Source organism: Anopheles gambiae, chromosome X (assembly GCF_943734735.2).
Source record: "Anopheles gambiae chromosome X, idAnoGambNW_F1_1, whole genome shotgun sequence".
Classification (NCBI taxonomy): Eukaryota; Metazoa; Arthropoda; class Insecta; order Diptera; family Culicidae; genus Anopheles; species Anopheles gambiae.
In genome coordinates, this window is record NC_064600.1 from 25,631,912 (window position 1) to 25,651,035 (window position 19,124).

At 38.6% G+C, this 19,124-nt stretch overlaps 1 protein-coding gene and 1 long non-coding RNA gene across 5 annotated transcripts in view; one reads left to right on the forward strand and one right to left on the reverse strand.

Annotated features, from left to right (window-relative positions):
* LOC1278707 (transcription factor kayak) overlaps positions 1 to 2,279 on the reverse strand; it is a 44,796-nt gene extending 42,517 nt beyond the window's left edge. For 2 of the 3 annotated variants that reach the window (XM_061647690.1, XM_061647686.1), the window contains exon 1: positions 2,043 to 2,258. The gene's annotated coding sequence lies outside the window, so the exon portion shown is untranslated. Of the gene's footprint in view, positions 1 to 2,042 lie in introns of all 3 variants that reach the window. The other variant, XM_318333.6, reaches the window with a different exon arrangement.
* A 5,487-nt stretch (positions 2,280 to 7,766) lies between these two features.
* On the forward strand, positions 7,767 to 9,867 carry LOC133391729 (uncharacterized). Of its 2 annotated transcripts, XR_009765183.1 has the most exons (5): positions 7,767 to 7,878; positions 8,146 to 8,456; positions 8,559 to 8,623; positions 8,758 to 8,858; positions 9,584 to 9,742. It is a non-coding gene; the product is annotated as an uncharacterized LOC133391729 (long non-coding RNA). The 2 variants fall into 2 exon arrangements; XR_009765182.1 differs by having other exon boundaries at positions 8,559 to 8,858; positions 9,584 to 9,867.
* Positions 9,868 to 19,124: the final 9,257 nt, after the last annotated feature.

Sequence of the window (19,124 nt, forward strand, 5' to 3'; positions counted from 1 at the left end):
AAAATGTATGGAAATGACGTTTAAAGCTCAGGGTTGACTACGCGAAATGACTTATGTTTTGATAAAACGAATATATGCGCAATCTGGGATTGCGCATCGTGTATTAATACGGTCAAATATGGCACAATGAAATAACCGTATCAATAAATGATGCGCAATATCAGATTTATCTGTCAAACGGATCGGATTAATATATTTATCTGTCAAAAAAAATATATATATCTCGGACATATAATCTTGAAAATATAAGCGCAATCTTGGCGCAATCTGAAATTGTATGGAAATGACGTTTGCACGTCACGATTGCGCCAAGATTGCGCATAAATTTTCAAGATCATATGTCCGAGATATATAATTTTTTTGACAGATAAATATATTAAACCGATCCGTTTGACTGATAAATATAAGCGCAATCTGAGATGGCGCATCGTCTATTGGTATGGTACGAGATGTGTTCAAGGGTGCAAAAGTTTATCGTTGCGTGTGAGAGAATAGGGCTGAAGAATAGAAAGAGATGTCATGATTTTGTGTTCAATATCCCCGAAAAAATTCGCTTGGGCCATTTATATGCGTTTTATCCTTGCGTCAAATCAAACCCTGAACAGATTGATTTTTTGTTTTCGTTTTTTAATATCTCTAAGGAAATATGACTGAGGTGTAGAGTATAAAATATTAAGGTTAATTGGATAATTATAAAACACATGCATTAATTAAGTAAGTAAAAAGCAGTCGTAATTGTTCCTTTGAAAGTATAGTGCCTCGAACGAAAAACCGGACAAATGATGCTTAAGTTCAATGAAGTTTTGTCCGGTTTTCCGATCGGAGCACTGTATTGGCAAACCCTATTTGAAACCTTTTTTTCATTATTTTTAATTCATTGCACCGATTACGGACGAGCTTATACAGCGTTTGGACTGAAACATAAATTGTGACAAAACAACCGTATAAAAATTCATAAACAAATGTGAACGATATAGACACACATTGTAGCTACATTATTGCTTTTACATTTTGTAAATTTAACAGTTTTTTAAAAAGGTAATTAGCTGTATTCCAATACATCTTCTATGTAACAATTGTTGTGCTATGTGTTCCAAATGTTGTGCTTTAGACCAATTGTGCTAGTCCAAAAAATGTGCTACGATTGTTTGATCTAACAAAATTGATTTTTAAAACTGAGGTGAATGTTTTTAAGGAATTTACAATTACAAAATTTGATAACAAGATGTTAAAAATCAATAAAATCAAACATTTTTAACCTAAGGTTTAGAATGCCAATTTTGTACGATTTTCCATGCGAAATGACACAACTGTTTTTTGCTATCTGATAGCAAAACTTGCAGACATGAGCACAGCACAACAATTGGTAAATGGCCTTTTTTTTGCACCAATTGTTGTGCTATTTTTCAACTCGATAAAATAATTATTTCACATTATCAAACGATCAAAAACTGTGCTATTTCAGTGTTAAGGCATCATAATCGATTTTTTAACATCATTTGGCATAGTTTCTGCGCTCTAGTTTTCGTTTAAATTGGGATTGAATGTTGGGCGGTTTGTTTTGCTCGTCGATAAGCTGTGGTTGAGTTTTGGACGGTGATCATAATTATAATGTTTATTTGATTAGTTGACTTTGAATAATTTTAAAAGTTGTTAGAAAACAAGGAAATACGAGAATTTACACGAATACATTGATATGAAACCGCAAAAAACACAATCTTTCCTTAATTTCAATCTTTTTGTAGATAACACAACAATTGGTACACCCTATTTCAATGTTTACAAATGTATTTAGCTACCAACGAAACTCGGCTACCGAAAATGTTTCAATTGGTTAAATCGAATGATTATAATGTCCAAAAGATCAATCATCAAAGGATATTGGAGATAATTAAATACACCATGCCTCATAAATATATTTTAAGTAATATTTCACAAGAATCCATAAGTTATCATTAAGTTTCTTTGTTAAGCTGTCCGTCCAAGAACATCGAAAAAGTTGTATCACGATGTGTTAATATTCTATCATGTGCATTACTAACATTTTCAAAGCTACCGCAGTAAGGTAATTGATTTAACACCAGCGATCACTATTTAACCTTTCACAATTTCGGAGCAGATAAAATGTATATTATACAAGCGAAAGAAAAAGACCTCTAAGAACTAATTTAAAAAAAAAAAACTATAGTCACACAAATGCACTGCGCATCATATCGCTTTCAACACACTTTCGTCTAATGAAATGAATGCATAGTCTAAAGGCTGTCTAGAAACGAGGTTATGTAAAAAGCTGAGCCCAGCCCAAGATCTATGTTGATAAAAGTTCTGATTGGTCGGCGCTCTGACAGCCATCTAAGGCGGCGCTCTGGGACCAATCGAACGAGAAAAACAAACACGACTCTGTTCGATAGGTGCTCTGTCAGCTGTTCGATGTCTTATAGACCTGTCATGATGTACTGCAATACGCCTTTCTTTTCGTCTCGAAAATGAAGCATTTTCATAGTTTAAATGAACATCCACCTACAGGGAGAACATTTAACTCATAATTTACTAATTATTCACATCTATAATAACATAGAAATCATTCAAATTTAATATTGAAAAATGTAAACAAACGTCCATGCCAAAACACATACATACAAACAGTGCATACACATCCCGGCAAACAATGCGAGGGTTGGTGAGGTACCTCTCGCTCTAATTTCTCTAGTCTAGTCTAGTTGCCTCGCTTCCTCCTATAGCGATTCTGTTGAGCTGAGCTTTCACGTCCCTCACCACCGATCTCCTTCCTACCCCTCGCCTAAGATCGTCTGACGTCTTGCCTGACACCTTTCGTTGTGTTGGTGCTCTGCGGCTGCTGTCACTGTAGAAGTTAGGTTGTGTGTGTGTAAAAAACGTAAACAGTGTTGTTGGCTGATCAAGTGCGGTAAGTTTTTTAATAATTAAGTTCTTAATTTTACGTAAGTAAGTGCCATTTTAGCAAAAGTAAGTAGTTGAAGTCCTCCCCAATGCGTGCTGGCTCCGTCGGAAGCGGTACGTGCATGTACCGGCATAGAAAAGTGGTGTGGTGGACAACACAGCACAAGACAGCGGGTAAGTGTTATCCAGCGATTATCATGATAAAGAAACACTTTTTTAATAGACTATGCCCTCTTTTAACTTGCAGACAAAATGCAGAAACGATATGGGCCTGCCGCGGGTGTTTGCCACTGTACGTTGCATTGTATATGTGATGCGGTATGTTCGGTATGTAAGCGGACCACGAAAGAAGAAGAAGATTGTTTGGCGAAGCTAGGGATTAGGATGCTAATCATGGTGTTTTTTCCTTTTTTTGCAGCCAATTTTCCTCTATCCTGGAACGTGGGCTTACGATGAACCATTAAAGAACATCCTCCGGGAGCTGTACGGCGACGAATCGGGCTCTACCAGCACAACCCGCTAGAGACCCAGCCGGCACCGGGTGCCCCGATTGCGCCGTCAGACGGTGTCGAGCGCGCTCGTTCACAACGTTCGGGGCAGGAATTCTACCCTTCGGATCTGCATTATCCGCTGCCCCACAATAGCTGGAGCAGCACAGCAACAGGACCGAACCGACCGCACTACTGATTGCGGTCAAATTTCCTGGCAGGAGAAAAAAACCCCACAAGTGAGTTCCTTCTAGATGCACTATTGCTACATCTAAATCTGTTGTTTTATCTTCCCTCTAAAACAAATGTTTTATATTCCCTCAGGTGTATCGATTGCATCGACGGTCGCTCGCTGACGGCACCAACATGCCACTGAATAACCCCGGAAAGGCGACAAACATCACGACATCACGTTAATAGTGTTATTGAGTTAATTGAACAAACTTGATGTTAACGAGTTAAGTTTAATTTTAAGTGCGCTTTAAGGCATAAATCGATATGCCTTATTTTAAGTTATGTGTTTTGACAAGCGCGTGTGTGTCAAGGGGCGGAATAAGCGCTAAGCTAATTAAGCGGCCGCGTCGGGCCCCGTGGTCTTGAGGGGCCCCAAAAAAGGAACCCATCTCACCCTCCCCCCCCCCGCTCGCAAGTTAAATTGCTACTAAATCCTTCTTTAGTTTAGAATATTTCCCTGCTAGACGCTTAAACCAAGCCTACATTTGTGTGACTGCTTAGGGCCTCCACTCGTATGTGCGGCTTTTACACATCATTTAAGATAAATAAATCTAGATTATATTCTCATAAATCACTACGCATTTTTAAAGGGGGAATAAACATGATGACATATATTTAGTTTGTTAGAAGGTTCCTATGCACGTTCACTAGTTGATTTTGTCTGGATGTTTGCGGACTGCATTTTGATTGCGCAAGTCGTTTTGCCTCGTCTTGTGTTTTACAATCCCAACAGCAAGGATGCTGCCATCATTACATTGAATTAAGCTGGTACCAGATCCACCAACTTGTAGCGCACCATACTCGCGATGGGTAGGCCATGTCATACCCCTGGTACTGAACGATCCAGCCCTTAGTCGTTCGCAAGGACAGACAAAAGGAAGCTGTTCATGGTGTGTCAAATAATGTGTAGCAGATGGTAGAAGATGCGTACCTGCGGGTTAGAGAGTCCGTTTCTAACGTTTTACTATCAGTTGGTGACACGTTCAAAAGGATGTGCGCAGATCACGGCCCGATCCTGAGGGCTCACCGTTGAAAAAGGCGCTGTCAGCGTGTGATATCCTCAATGAGGATCTTGACACGGAACCGAGAGTGGTCAGAGTGGTCAGGATACATACAGTGGCGGATTAAGGGTATCGGGGTTTAAGGGCGGATTAAGGGCCCTTGGCGGTAAGACGAGTTGAGGCCCCCTGTAAATGGTAAATGGTGGTCCGGGAGAATGGGGGGGGGAGGGTGTTAGCGGCATTAAACTGGCTGTTGAGAGTTTGAACGCCGTCGGGGGGCCCTACGATCATCAGTCACAGGCTCTAAAATTGATTCGCCAGCCTCGGGGCCCCAACGTCCATCCTTCCGGGGGCCGTTGTCGCTGGTACTCTGTCCATACGGCATACTATAGAATGGCGATCTACGGGGCCCCTTAATCGGCGGGGCCCCAGACGACCGCCTAGTCCGCCTACCGTTAGATCCGCCTCTGGATACATAAAGGATAATAATATCATGCCCGTCATAGGTTTAAGCCTGATATAGACGGTCCCCTCGTAGTAAGGACTGGCCAGCCGAGTGTGTGGTACTAAAAAAACACGCTAAAGCTTGCATTGGCTGGCATTACCAGGTAGATGGGTACGGCAAATAGAAGAAGAAGAAACAGGAAAATGGAAAGCAGCAGTCTGTAGAAGCTTCGGTTGGGACCTTTGCTGTTAAAGAAGAGGGAAATGTCGTTGCATGTGGATGGAATGATGAGGTTGTGGGTGGTTCGGGTGATGAATGGTTGGGAGCGGAGATGAATGAATTGGCGAAGCCAGTTTACCTCTTTACATGCGTTGTATGAGGAATCAATGAAAATAGTCAAATCGTATTGAATTATGGGTCAATTTTCGGGAAAATCAGGAAAGAAAAAAAAGCGACATTTTTTTAACACATGAGTACATTATCTCATATGGCCGTTAAAACCAGCTTACATCGGGTTGAGATCACCATTGGAGTATCACACTTGATAAAAAATCAAATTTCCGGTACGGAATTATTCCTTCACTTTCGCTCGTTTGAAATTGGCTTCATAACCGTTGATCGACATGGCGATCAAATGGCCACATCAGAAACGGCACGGAACGGCAACCACCAGCATAGCACAAATATTGCTTCAACACCAGAATTGATCGGCTCTCGCATCGTCAAGGTCACAGGTAAAACCAAATACACTACATATATATGTACCAATCGCCAATTCAAGATACAACTACAACCCTACCATATACCAGTACCAGCTGATGAGCTATCGCACACAAGCGAGCGGCGCGCGCAAATAAGAGGAAGGGGCCTGAAGGAAGAGAGAACAGGGGAAGGCAGCGGGAGAGAAAGTGTGTGTGGTCAAAATTTTTGGCCATTTAAATTTTGTCCACCAACACCGTTGCATTTCGGAGCTTTTTTCTTGCCAGAAAGAGATAGCCATACACTTGACATACAGCTGTCTCGCTCATATGACACTTCCAAGGCTCGCAAGCTCTTTAATGCGAGGGCTCTGGAGCAGTGAACTTGTATGGCGTGCGAGCCCTCGCGCGCCCTCGCAAATCGCTGTCACTTGCACTGCGGGATGGATTATGTACACACAATAGTTTAATACGTTTCAATCCTTTATATTTTATGTTATAATTGATTGAAAAGTTTAACAATAATTATTGATAGCTATTTTAAATATTTTGTACGCAATTTTAACGAGAAAAAGAGACAAACTACGTAAACAAACTTAAAAATGTCCCGAATTGAATTCTATAAGCGAAAGGCCACGGGAGTGACAAAATGCTGACAATTTTTTTCAAAATGTGAGCTTTTGTCACTTTTTTGAGCTTTTGTCAAAATTTTGTGACCTGGAGCAGCCAGGAAAAAAGTTGACAAAATTTGACAAAATTTGACGTTCGTGAAAAAGCGTAAACAAACAGCTATTTGGCGCAGTTGTGACCCATTGTTATGATAATAATGCTAAAATGCATGATTCTAATTGATTTATGCACCTATTTCGTGCTTCTTAAACAAAATATAGATTATATCTAGATGTTGGAGCTTTTTGTCGCTCTTGTGTATGTTTTTGGTGAGGCCACGAGAAAAGCTCTTTTTTGCAGTTGACAAGCAATTTTGACAAAGTTGAAAATTTTTTCAACATTTTTTCAGCTCCGTGGCCATGCGCTATATCTACTGTAGCTGTGAAGCGTTTGACAGCCAAGGTACTCACAGCACAGGTGGGTATCGAACATCACAGACAGAATCAACTGACATGTTCGACTCGACGTTTATCTTGTTTGTTTGTTTGTGTCTCACAGTGCACCTCCATATGATTATATGGGTTTGTTCGTGTCGGATGTCGTGTTCGATTGCTGCTAGAGCGCCGCCTCAGTTTGACAACAGCCCTCGATATAGCACGTCGCCACGGAGCTGAAAAAATGTTGAAAATTTTTTCAACTTTGTCAAAATTGCTTGTCTACTGCAAAAAAGAGCTTTTCTCGTGGCCGCACCAAAAACATACACAAGAGCGACAAAAAGCTCCAACATCTGAATATCATCGATATTTAGTTTAAGAAGCACTAACTAGGTACATAAATCAATTAGAATCATGCATTTTAGCATTATTATCATAACAATGGGTCACAACTGCGCCAAATAGCTGTTTTTTTGCGCTTTTTTCACGAACGTCAAATTTTGTCAACTTTTTTTCCTGGCTGCTCCAGGTCACAAAATTTTGACAAAAGCTCAAAAAAGTGACAAAAGCTCACATTTTGAAAAATTTGTCAGCATTTTGTCACTCCCGTGGCCTTTCGCTTATATTTGTTTACAGGCAGCAGCTGCAATATAACGTGTAAAATGCCGATTTATGGAGTGTGGATGCAAAATACATTTTTTAGTGCTAAACAAATGTTTATCAAACGAAAACAATTCATTTATGATATCCAAATACCAGCAGCATTCGTCGCATTTGACAACTGCCGTCGATCCTGGTTTTGTGCTTTTTTCTAAAGCCTCGATGCCCAATTGTTCTACATGACGACATCTCCTTTCTACCCACTTTGCTGTAAACAAATATCGACGGCTGTTGTCAAACTGAATCTCAAAATGGCAACATGCCAAACGCTAAGAAGACACCTCCTCTATATTCCACCTTGGTTTCTTCTTCTTCTTCTTTGGGTGATGGGGTTTGTCCACCTATGATGTTGTGGGACACCATAATCAGAGGTTGACCATCTTGATCAAAGTGGGTTTATTATACAGGTGGGCTTATCCCGAACAAAATGACAGCCGTACTGTAGAAAAATGAAAACGAAATGACAGGAGGGGATTCGATCATTTGTTGATGTATGCGTGTGAATTCCAATGGCTATTTTGGATGATGTGCCGTAGTGTGGGTGAAAAACTACGTATCACAATCGAATCCCCTCCTGTCATTCGTTCGTCCAATATGGCCTTCCCGCCAAACCTATAAGCCCACCTAGTCCCTATACCCACTTTGATCTTGATCAAGGTCTGTTGAAATACCAGGTCACATATTAACCCCGTTTTCACAGCTAAGCTGAAGAAGAATCAGCTAAGAAAAGTGACGTCTGGATTACCGCGTGTATGTACAAGGGTTGTGATTGTATGTGTGCGACGCTAGTTGCCAATGTTTACGATCTGAATGATGCGAAACAACAAGAAGGAAATTAAGTTAACATTTTCCGTAAATTTAAGATAAAATCATTGTTCAGTGATTTGTGATCACATAAATTATTCATCGCGCAATATCTGTACTATTACAATCTAATGTTCGTGGCTCATTTTATCATCTGGAAAGTGGTAAAGATACGTGGTCATATGTGATATGATATTTGATAAACTCAGTTCCTTGTGATATGTTAGTCTATAATAATATAAACATCATCTCATACTATATTTTAGGTGCCTCCTAGACTAGACCGTATATATCAAACCCAATTCGATGAAATTGAATAAACGCGCCAACAGTGAGTTTGGTCACCCGTCCTAATTATATGTAGCCATTTGATTGTGGTTTCCGTGTCGGATGGTGGCATATGGTTCTTGTACACATGGCGGAAGCAAAATCACTTGTTATGATTCTATTATTTGGCGCTTCCAGATTCCATCCATCCAGATCCAGAAAAACATTACAGAACCAACGTGATTTAGTTTTTGAGCTAGCGTTATATACAATTCCGGAAGTGATGTTTTCGACGTAGGGTATGATACAGGGTTTACCAAGTCACTTTGCGATGTGAGCTGCACAATTCATCTCATTTGAGACGTATTTCTATTCTGACGTGCTACTTCATTTGGCCCGAAATAATTTTCTATTCCGCCGCATTCATTTTCATCCATTATATGAAGTCTTTTCACAGGGGATGTTAGCTGGAGCCGTCCGCGATGTTTACATTTTTTTCAAAAATAAATTTTTGGGCTTTTGGTGCTGATTTGTGATACAACTATGTTGTTTAACAAAGAATAGAGGTTTATCTTTGCTCCGCTGTAGCATTCTAGCCGAAACATGGGTTATTCGTTGAGTTATTAGCAGATTTGACTGAGCAGGTTCAACTGCTAATATCTCAACGAATAAACCATGTTTCGGCTAGAATGCTACAGCGGAGCAAAGATAAACCTCTATTCTTTGTTAAACAACATAGTTGTATCACAAATCAGCACTAAAAGCCCAAAAATTTATTTTTGAAAAAAATGTAAACATCGCGGACGGCTCCAGCTAACATCCCCTGTGAAAAGACTTCATATAATGGATGAAAATGAATGCGGCGGAAAAGAAAATTATTTCGGGCCAAATGAAGTAGCACGTCAGAATAGAAATACGTCTCAAATGAGATGAATTGTGCAGCTCACATCGCAAAGTGACTTGGTAAACCCTGTATTTGGTTTTACGGATGTATTGATTTTACTAAATTTATTTTGTCTTTTAGGGTCCGAACTACTCAATCCTGATATGGGTTGTATAAGCAAATTACACTACTCTTACAAGCTGAACCAAACATATTTTATAAACATTATTCGTGCGACTTAATGCAAAAATAGAACAGCTACAGTTAGTGAGTGAAACGATATCACTATCAACAGTTTAATCATCTCTTAAAACATTTAAAATGAAATTCTACATCACAGTTCATGTATTTTACGCTTAAGCACATGTACGCATTACTAAAGAACGTATATAGATTAATTAGATAATATTTAACATGTAGAAAAATTGGTCGCACAGCTTTGATATGTTGAGAAATTTAAGGTTAATTGTTAATAGCAGTTTCATCGTTGCTCTCGTCTTTTTTTTTTTTTTTTTTTTTTTTTTTTTTTTTTTATCGCGGAGTGAAACCTTCAAAAGGCACCCACGACTTCCATACCAACCGTCCATGTCGTGGGTAGTGTGGGGTTCATTGATCGTAACCCATCTGTATTACAGATTAGCTTACGATCAATGCGACCGCACTAAAACACTCCGCGTACCTTTTATCTTCCTTTAGGCGTTTGTGTGATGGCCCATCTTGATCCTTAGTATGTCCTCCACGCTGATATCTAGAAAAGAAATAGTAAGAAAAGAAAAGAAAAAGAAAAAAAAAGACAAAAAGAAGCTGGCTGCCATCCGGGATAAGTTGCTCTGTCACGGTTGAGGCTTCTGGTTATCCATCACTCATCATTAGGTTCATTTTAAATCGTTTTTCGGCTGCTAGTTTCAGTGGGCTTTCCTCATTATTTTCGTTAGATGAGAAGGACATATATGTTCGGATACTTGTAGGATATTCTTTTCTATACACCTATTCGACAGATTTAGCGTCATTAGATTGGTCTGACGTTAAGACATTCCAGTTGCCTGGAATGCCTGCCCCCCTCTTGGTTGGCCATGTACCATCATCCGCCCAAGGGGTTGGGACTTTGCCCGTCTACCCAAGCTTGGATATACGATGATACATGTTACCACTGCACGAAACGGACGTCGCAGGATAGGAGTTGAGTAAGAGAGCCTATATTATCCTTCAAGGAGGTGTCGGATCTTACCCCATTTGCAGATAATTTGGTGGTATAGTGCGTTTAGTTTATTATCCTTCTCATCTTTTTTATTCCTTTTGGATCTTGCTGTTGCGATTTTCTTTTGCGGCTAGTTGTGCCATTAGCTTCAAAGCTGGCTTTCATGTTCAAATATCGCATGCGAACTATCACTCTCTGTTTTGCGAATGATTTAACTATCTCTGAGGGTAATTCGACTTGTTTCTGTATATTAACCGCTAATCTCCGTACGATTAATGTTTTCTTATTAAATTTACCATTCTTGTGTAATTTTTGGAATATTTTTTTCCATTTTCTTTCCAATGTTCATAAACTCTTCACTGGGTTTGTGTAGTCCACCCAGCGACAAATGGTCCACAAATGTTGGTGGTTGGCAATAGCTATGCTCATTAAAAATTTTAAATGTTTGTATTCCTAGGTTTAAGCTGGGATACTTTTCGTTAATTTTTTTTGCGAGGTAATGTATTGCAATCCATCTTCTTCTTGTTCTGTCATTATTAAAGGATTACTGCTCGCCGTACTGATAATATCACTATCTTCGGAGCTTATTAATCCATTAGCTTTTTCCATGCGTTGCATGTCTGGGAAGTTTGGTACTATTTCGGCTCCTGAAAACACCGTTGCAGCTATATATTCCTCCGGCTCTTCATTTAAATTACTTTCTTCAACGTTAGGTTCCACTGTCGTCAAATATTCATCCGGTTCTTGGTTGTTTTGTTGTCCGGTATGAGTTTGATTCCGTAATATGGTTGAGGATTTTCCAAGTACAGGCGGTCCCCGAGATACACGGTACCTCTTATACGCGGATTCGGAGATACGCGGTTTCTAAATTTGACAATTCTTTGAGCAAATTGTACTGATTTGACACATCAATTGCAAATTGCAAAATAATTTCCGTTTTGATTGAATGTTCAAAACTATTTCAAAAGGTTTAAAACAGTTATATTCAGTCAGAATCATATCAAATAATTCATAAAGTGACTAAAACCGCCCCCTACTTGCAAAATTACACGAAAATTTGTGATATTTTAGCTGGAAATCACGAGATTCGACTTACGCGGAAATTCGAGATACGCGGTATTTTGCGGCCGTTTTCGGTCCCCATTAACCGTGTATCACGGGGACCGCCTGTATCATTATTCTTATACGGTAAAGACAACTCATCGGCGATGGGTGATCATTCACCCCTCCTTTTTGTCTTACTTGCGTGAAGAAGTTCTCTAGTACATCTTGGTTAAGCTGTTAAAGAAAATTATAATACGAAGATAGAATTGATTATTTTAAACATTTAAAATAACTATACAGCATTACACGATGTACAATAAATTTGGTCCAACATTTGCTGCTTTTTACAATGCATAACTACTTGCCTTATATGTTGATATGAATTTGACTGCGTTTTTATGCTTTTCCTTCATGTCGTCAAACAGCATTTGTAGAGCAGTTGTTTGCATAATCACAGATTTTTGAAATGTTTGTAACGAAGATTTTCCCAACGCAATGGAATTCTCCATTAACTCGCGCATATCGTTGAGGGCCTTTCGCTGCATTTCGTTACCATTATACGATTTTTTGTAGTCTTCTTTTGCAAATGGTGAATACGAATTTGAGACACTGAACCATAAATCATTTTTTTCTATAAAATCTGCCAAATCACTTGCTTCTGTAGTGTCATCGTATCTCCGTAATGAAATTGCCACTGTACGCGATAGAAGTTGCGCTGCTTTCCGAACATTTTGTTTTTCTTGGCTAGTCATTCTTATGTGTCCTGTGTTTATTTTAAATATGAGTGTAATTTCTGCAGCCATTCTACCTTCAAGAATTTTTTTGAGTGGTTCAAGTGTAATATTTTTTTCTTTATACTTAAATCCATGGTCCACTAGCCAGTTTCTCGTTAACTTCAGCAAATGCGGCACATCAGGAACAACGTACACATTTTTTTTTGTGACGGGATGCGGAAAGAATGGGTTATAATAATCTGCTCCCAGTTCTTTCCAACAGCTCGTATTTGCTGGGCAATTATCACTCACTATTGCAACAACATTTATATTAATCTCGCTCAGTCTGTTTATGATACTTAGAATTATGTCTTTTGTCATACTTTGATCAAATCCGATGTATATTGGCTGCTTCCAGTTGTTGAATAATCCTCTAGCGATTACCACTTGCATGTAATTGTGAGGTCCCAATATTTCATCTGCAGCCGGATCATATCCCATGACGCTTTCTACCTTCATCTCATCGAAGCTTAAGACACATTCCTTGTCTCTTTCGGTAAACGTTTTTGTTACGGTCGCGATTAAATTAATGATAACATCTAAAATGCCTTGTTTAAGATTAATTCTTTGGGAATATTTTTCCAATGTTGACGGCGCTGGCATTGGAATTTTCATATTATTTCCGAGATATCCATACGCTCGTTTGGAAAAGTATCTTACTGTGAAAGCCTTGCTTATTTCTTCCTTTGTCCATCTGACTCGCTTCTTTCTCTTCGTTATTAAATCGATTTGATTGCTAGTTAATGTATCTCCTAGCACCTTTTTCATTTCAGGAACAAAATCTTCTTTTTGTATGCTTGTACTTTTTACGAGTTTAAGATCGTTTTCCAGGCACGTGTTTTGTTCCTTGAGAGCTGTATTTTCTTTTACAGCGGAATCCAGATGCTCCTTCAGAATCAAGTTAGCATCTTTTAATTTTTTTGCTTCATCCAATCGAGCTGTAAGAATACATATTTGTAGCTCTAGCTGTTTGATGGTTTTGTCTTTCTGGTCACAGTTTTTACATTCGTTTTCATTATTATTGTACAGCACACGACGACGTTCCTCAATCATAAGCTGTTCATTATTCTCATCATTATTATTTGCGTCGTTTGAAGTTTGAAGTAATATTGATGGAATAGCTTTTAAAAAGAGTCACAATGTACAAAACACATAATTAATAATCATCCAAATTTCAAATAGTAAGGCAGAACCTCACATTTCACATGACAAATAGCTGTTCGCTCTGATAGATCATGCGATTAACTTAATGACACGACCCGGAGCAGGTACGCGCGTACCGGAATCGTTTCCCACTAAATCCAATCCGTGGGTGCAACGCGTTCTAGTGGACCAGAATCTCTCTTCTTTAGGCTTAACAACCGTTGTCGGTCAAGGCCTGCCTGTAACACTTGTGGACTTGGCTTTCAGTGACTAATTGATTTTTCCCCCTAGCAGGACAGTCAGTCCTACGTATGGCGGCACGATCCATTTGGGGCTTGAACCCATGACGGGCATCCAAACTCACTTCATTAACTTCATCACTTCATCAATCATTTATGCCAACGGGCTTATGTTTCCTTACACCTACCGCAATTGTTACACCTACTGAACCTACTTGTACCTTACTGGTTGTCCCCAATGATACCGAGTTGCTTACGGATGGCTCCGACTCAGCAGGTGTGGGTCGATCCGCATAAACTTAAGCGATAGTAATTATACTATGATAGAAAAGTTTGAATGCCCGTCATAAGTTCATGCCTCAAATGGACCGTGCCTCCATACGTAGGATTGACTATCCTGCTATGTTAACAATAAGTCACTGAAAGCCAAGCTCACTTTACCGACAGCGGTTGTTGTGCCAAAAAAGAAGAAGGACCGTTTGAATGTGAATCAAATCACTTGCCGCCTTTGCAGGAAAAAAAATCTCAAAACCTCTCAACAAAATCTTGTGTATCCCATCTCTTTACTTTAGTAACGACACACAATTAATTTAAAATTTTTAATTAAAAACTTCACGCGTTCTTTCTGAATAAAAAAAAAATACTTCCCGCGTTACTCTGCGTGTAGAACTGTGATAAACTAGAACTAAACTAGATAAACTAGAAACTAGAAAATAAAGGATAAACTATGTGTATCTGTCGTTACGTGTCCTTAGTTACCGTTACGTGCGCTTGCTCGTTCGCTGAACACAACAGCATCAACACGTTTCATCCAGATGCATTTGCATGACGCACACAATGCATCCGGTCATAGAAACATGACTTCGGTGCTGCCAGCCAGCCAGCCAGTGAGCTGAGTAATTGGTGCTCTTAGGAATAGTTAAGAAAAAATATGCACTACGCGAACTAAACGGATCCTGGGAAACCAAGGGAATACACACTAACACTCGCTCTTTATCCACAACTTCGCTCACTATTAAATTATCATTTTGATCTGTTTCCCGCTTAAATTTCCTTGAGAAACTTTACTACACGACACTCAGTGGCGGATTAAGGGTATCAGGGGCCCTAGGCGGTAAGACTAGTTGAGGCCCCCTGTAAATGCTAAATGATGGGGAAGGGGGGGTTTGTACTGGCACTGAACTTGCTGTTGGGAAATTGAACAGTAAACTTGAAATGCCGTCGAGGGGGCCCTACGATCATCAGTCACAGGCTAAGACAAAGTCTGGCAGGGGGGGGGGGGGGAATGATTCGCCAACCTCGGAGCCCCAAACGTCCATCCTTCCATGGGCCCTTTTCGCTAGTACTATGTCCATACAGCGTACTATAGACTAGCGATCTACAGGGCCCAGGCGACCGCCTAGTCTGCTTACCGTTAGATCCGCCACTGACGACACTTAAATATTTTCGGCAATCCTGATTTCGTATTACAAATGAACTGAAGTTTATGTTTAAATAGTACATGAGATGTAATTTATGTAATATTGCTTAACACTACTTGTTGTGTCCGCACAAAACAAACATGAGACGGTGGTGTACGGCACAAACAGAATATATTATATTATCACTATCTTTGGTATCGTTTACAATAACACGTATATAAATAATATAAGCGCAACACACACGCAATGCGGGGAGAGGACGACTGGTCCTGCTCGCGCCGCGATCCTCACTGAGGACGTCACAGGATGACAGCCCTGCTGTCAACAGTGAGCCCTCAGGATGAGGCAGCGGTCTGTCCACAACACTACTATAATAACAATATAAATATTCATTTACTTACCGCCACAGTTGAGCTTCCGCAATTGTCCATTTTTCATTAAGGGAGCATGATGCAGCTGGTAATCCTCTGGCTGAAAATGAGAAGAGCAAATAACAGAACAATTAGTAGGTTCCCAATCCTCACCACGATTGCAAAATTTCTTCCAGGCACTGCGCAACACAGTTTCTTTCGGAAATTTATGAAATGCCGTATTTGTTCCCTGTTGTTTCACTTTGCAACGATTGTTGCTACAACAAAATACAGAACACGAGATCGGCATGATGAAAAAAAAGATTCCTGAATAGGATGAATGGATAAAAATCGCTTTTAGGCAGAGAAGTATCCCAAGATGCGGATTGTTTATGCAATGCATGAACAAAAGTGTGATGAAATGGCAATAAACCGCCAAAAGAGATTCCTGAGAATTTTTGAACAATCGAAACGTAAACAAGACACCAATACATGTACAAGAGGTATTCTTGCCGTCAAAATCGGTGCCCAAGATGGTACCTGTCAAATGGGCTAATATGTGATCTGATATCTCAACAGACCTTGATCTTGATTGTTACCGTAGCAATAGACGATGCGCAATCTCAGATTGCGCATATATTTATCTGTCAAACGGGTCGGTTTGATATATTTATCTGTCAAAAAATATGTATATATCTCGGACATATAATCTTGAAAATTTATGCGCAATCTTGGCGCAATCTGAAATTGTATGGAAATGACGTTTATAGCTCAGGGTTGGCTACGCGAAATGACATATATTTTGATAAAACGAATATATGCGCAATCTGAGATTGCGCATCGTCTATTGCTACGGTTAGAGAGACCTTGCAGTCTATTTCTCTTTATTTTTTTTTTCTCTTCTTTCAGTCTTTGGTTGTCACATCGTTTATTTCACGGGGTTTGATACTCAGATTGTTTTGTGTTGTCTGTTGGGTGTTGTTTTTGTGTCCGTTTTTTTGAATTTGGTGTGTATGTGTGTGTGGGTAACTATACAGGCGGTCCCCGAGATACACGGTACCTCTTATACGCGGATTCGGAGATATGCGGTTTTCTAAATTTGACAATTCTTTGAGCAAATTGTACTGATTTGACACATCAATTTCAAATTGCCAAATAATTTCCGTTTTGATTGAATGTTAAAAACTATTTCAAAAGGTTTAAAACAGTTATATTCAGTCAGAATCATATCAAATAATTCATAAAGTGACTAAAACCGCCCCCTACTTGCAAAATTACACGAAAATTTGTGATATTTTAGCAGGAAATCACGAGATTCGACTTACGCGGAAATTCGAGATACGCGGTATTTTGCGGCCGTTTTCGTTCCCCATTAACCGTGTATCTCGGGGACCGCCTGTACTGGGTTTTGAAAACAAAATTCAGTTAGTTTCCATCTGTTTGTGTTGTACCATTTATTTCTCTAGTTAATTATAGTTATCTATGCTATTGTTTTTTTTCTCTAGTTTGTTTGTTTGTTTGTTTGTTTTTATTTTTTGGGGTTTTAGGGAGATTTTTTTTCTTTAAATGATCTTCCATTGCAGGAAGAGATAAAAGATGTTTCTCCTTTTCCTCTCATTCTTTTCATATTTCTATGTGATTTTGTTTTATGAAATTTATAATTTGCTTTATTGTTTTTCCAGAGGGTTCTCTCCATGTTTTTCGGAAATCTTCAAATTTTGTTCTATTGTTATTGTTATTGTTATTATTATTGTATTTGGGACAGTCAAAGATCATGTGCCATCCTGTATTTGATTTTCTGCAATTTTCACATTCACCTTTTTGGGTTATTTTCATTTTGGCTAGCCAGTAATCTGAATAGTCATACCCGGATAATATTCTGTTCATTATTTTTATTTGTTTCCCGCTAATTTTTATGTTTTTGTGCCAAATTTCAGTTTTGAATTCAGTTTAGAAATTTAGGAATTTCTGTCCTTTAGTAATGGACTCATTTATGTACCATTCTGTAGCCTGTTTTTCCATTTCCTTACGGTACAAATCTTTGGCATCAGTAAACCTTATTTTATTGTCTAATTCTGCACTTGTTAAGCATCCTTTCTTCGCTAATTCGTCTGTGACTTCGTTTCCGTTTATAACTACGTGCGACGGTATCCAAACAATTTGTGTGTTAGTGTTGGTGCATCTTTGTAATATGTTATATATAATTCCTTCTATTTGTGGTTCTTTTTGTGCTTTTTTTAGGATGTTGCATGAGGTCAGGCTATCAGTATATAGGATTATGTTTTTCATCTTATATTTTTTAGCTATCTCCAGAGCTTTTTCGATGGCTATCAGTTCTATTGTTGCTATTGATGCTATGTTTTTAATTTTATATTCTTTGTATATGTTATGTTTTCTATCTTTTATGTAAATTCCTATTCCCGCCTGATTATCTTTTAAGCTACCATCCGTAAAAATTGTTGGTCCATTATTGTTGTAGTGTTTCATCTTTTCTAAGGTTATTGATTTAATCGTCTCTTTATTTTTGTTTGCTTTGGTACCTATTTCTTTATTAAGTGTTGTGTCTATGTTTATTTTTGTTGCAATGTTGTTCATTTGGCTAATGGATAGATGTTTTAAAATGTTGTAGTCTTCTTCATATATTTTCTCTTGGTATGATTTTGACTTATTATTGTAGTTATTATCTTTTATCTTATTTATTTGTTTTCTTAATATGTGTGAATATACTATTATTTTTGCTAGTTCTTTACGTGCTATGAATTTAGATCTGAATTGGAATGGGATCTCGGCTGCAATAGCGTGCAAGGTGTTGATGGGTGTCGTTTTTGTGCATCCTGTAGCTTTGCGTATCGCTTGGTTAATTGTTGTATTTATTTTTTTCCTATTGCTTTTGTTGCTATTGTTTAAGTATGATGAGCCCGTTTCAAATATGCTTCGCATAGTTGACCTGTATACTATTAGAGCTTTTTGTGGGTCTAGATTGTTATTTTTTGCGCAAAGTATTTTTAAAATGTTTAGTCTATCTATGGCTTTATTTCTCAGGTATTCTATGTGTTTATGAAATTTAAGCTTATTGTCTATTATGGTGCCGAGGTATTTGTATGTGTTGGTTATTTCTATTTGTGTGTTTCGTATGTTGAGGTTGAAATTTTGGTTTTTATTGTTAAATATCATATATTTAGTTTTGTCCGTGTTTATGGGGAGATTTAGTTCTTCTTTTTCGTTTATGAATGAATTTAAAGATGTTTGAAGATTGGTCTTCAGTTCGTTTTGGTCCTTTCCTCTGGCAATTATCACAAAATCATCTGCATATTGTATTAATTTTGTGTTTTCATTTGTTATTTTATTGTGTATATCTTTGGTACATAGATTGAATAGAGTTGGGGATATTACATCTCCCTGGGGTAATCCGTTAGTGACTAGCATTTTGATCTTTGTGTTACTTTCTATCTCTACTGTTCTATTTTTAAGGAAATTAGTAACCCATAGAGTTATTTGGTTTGGTGTGTTAGCG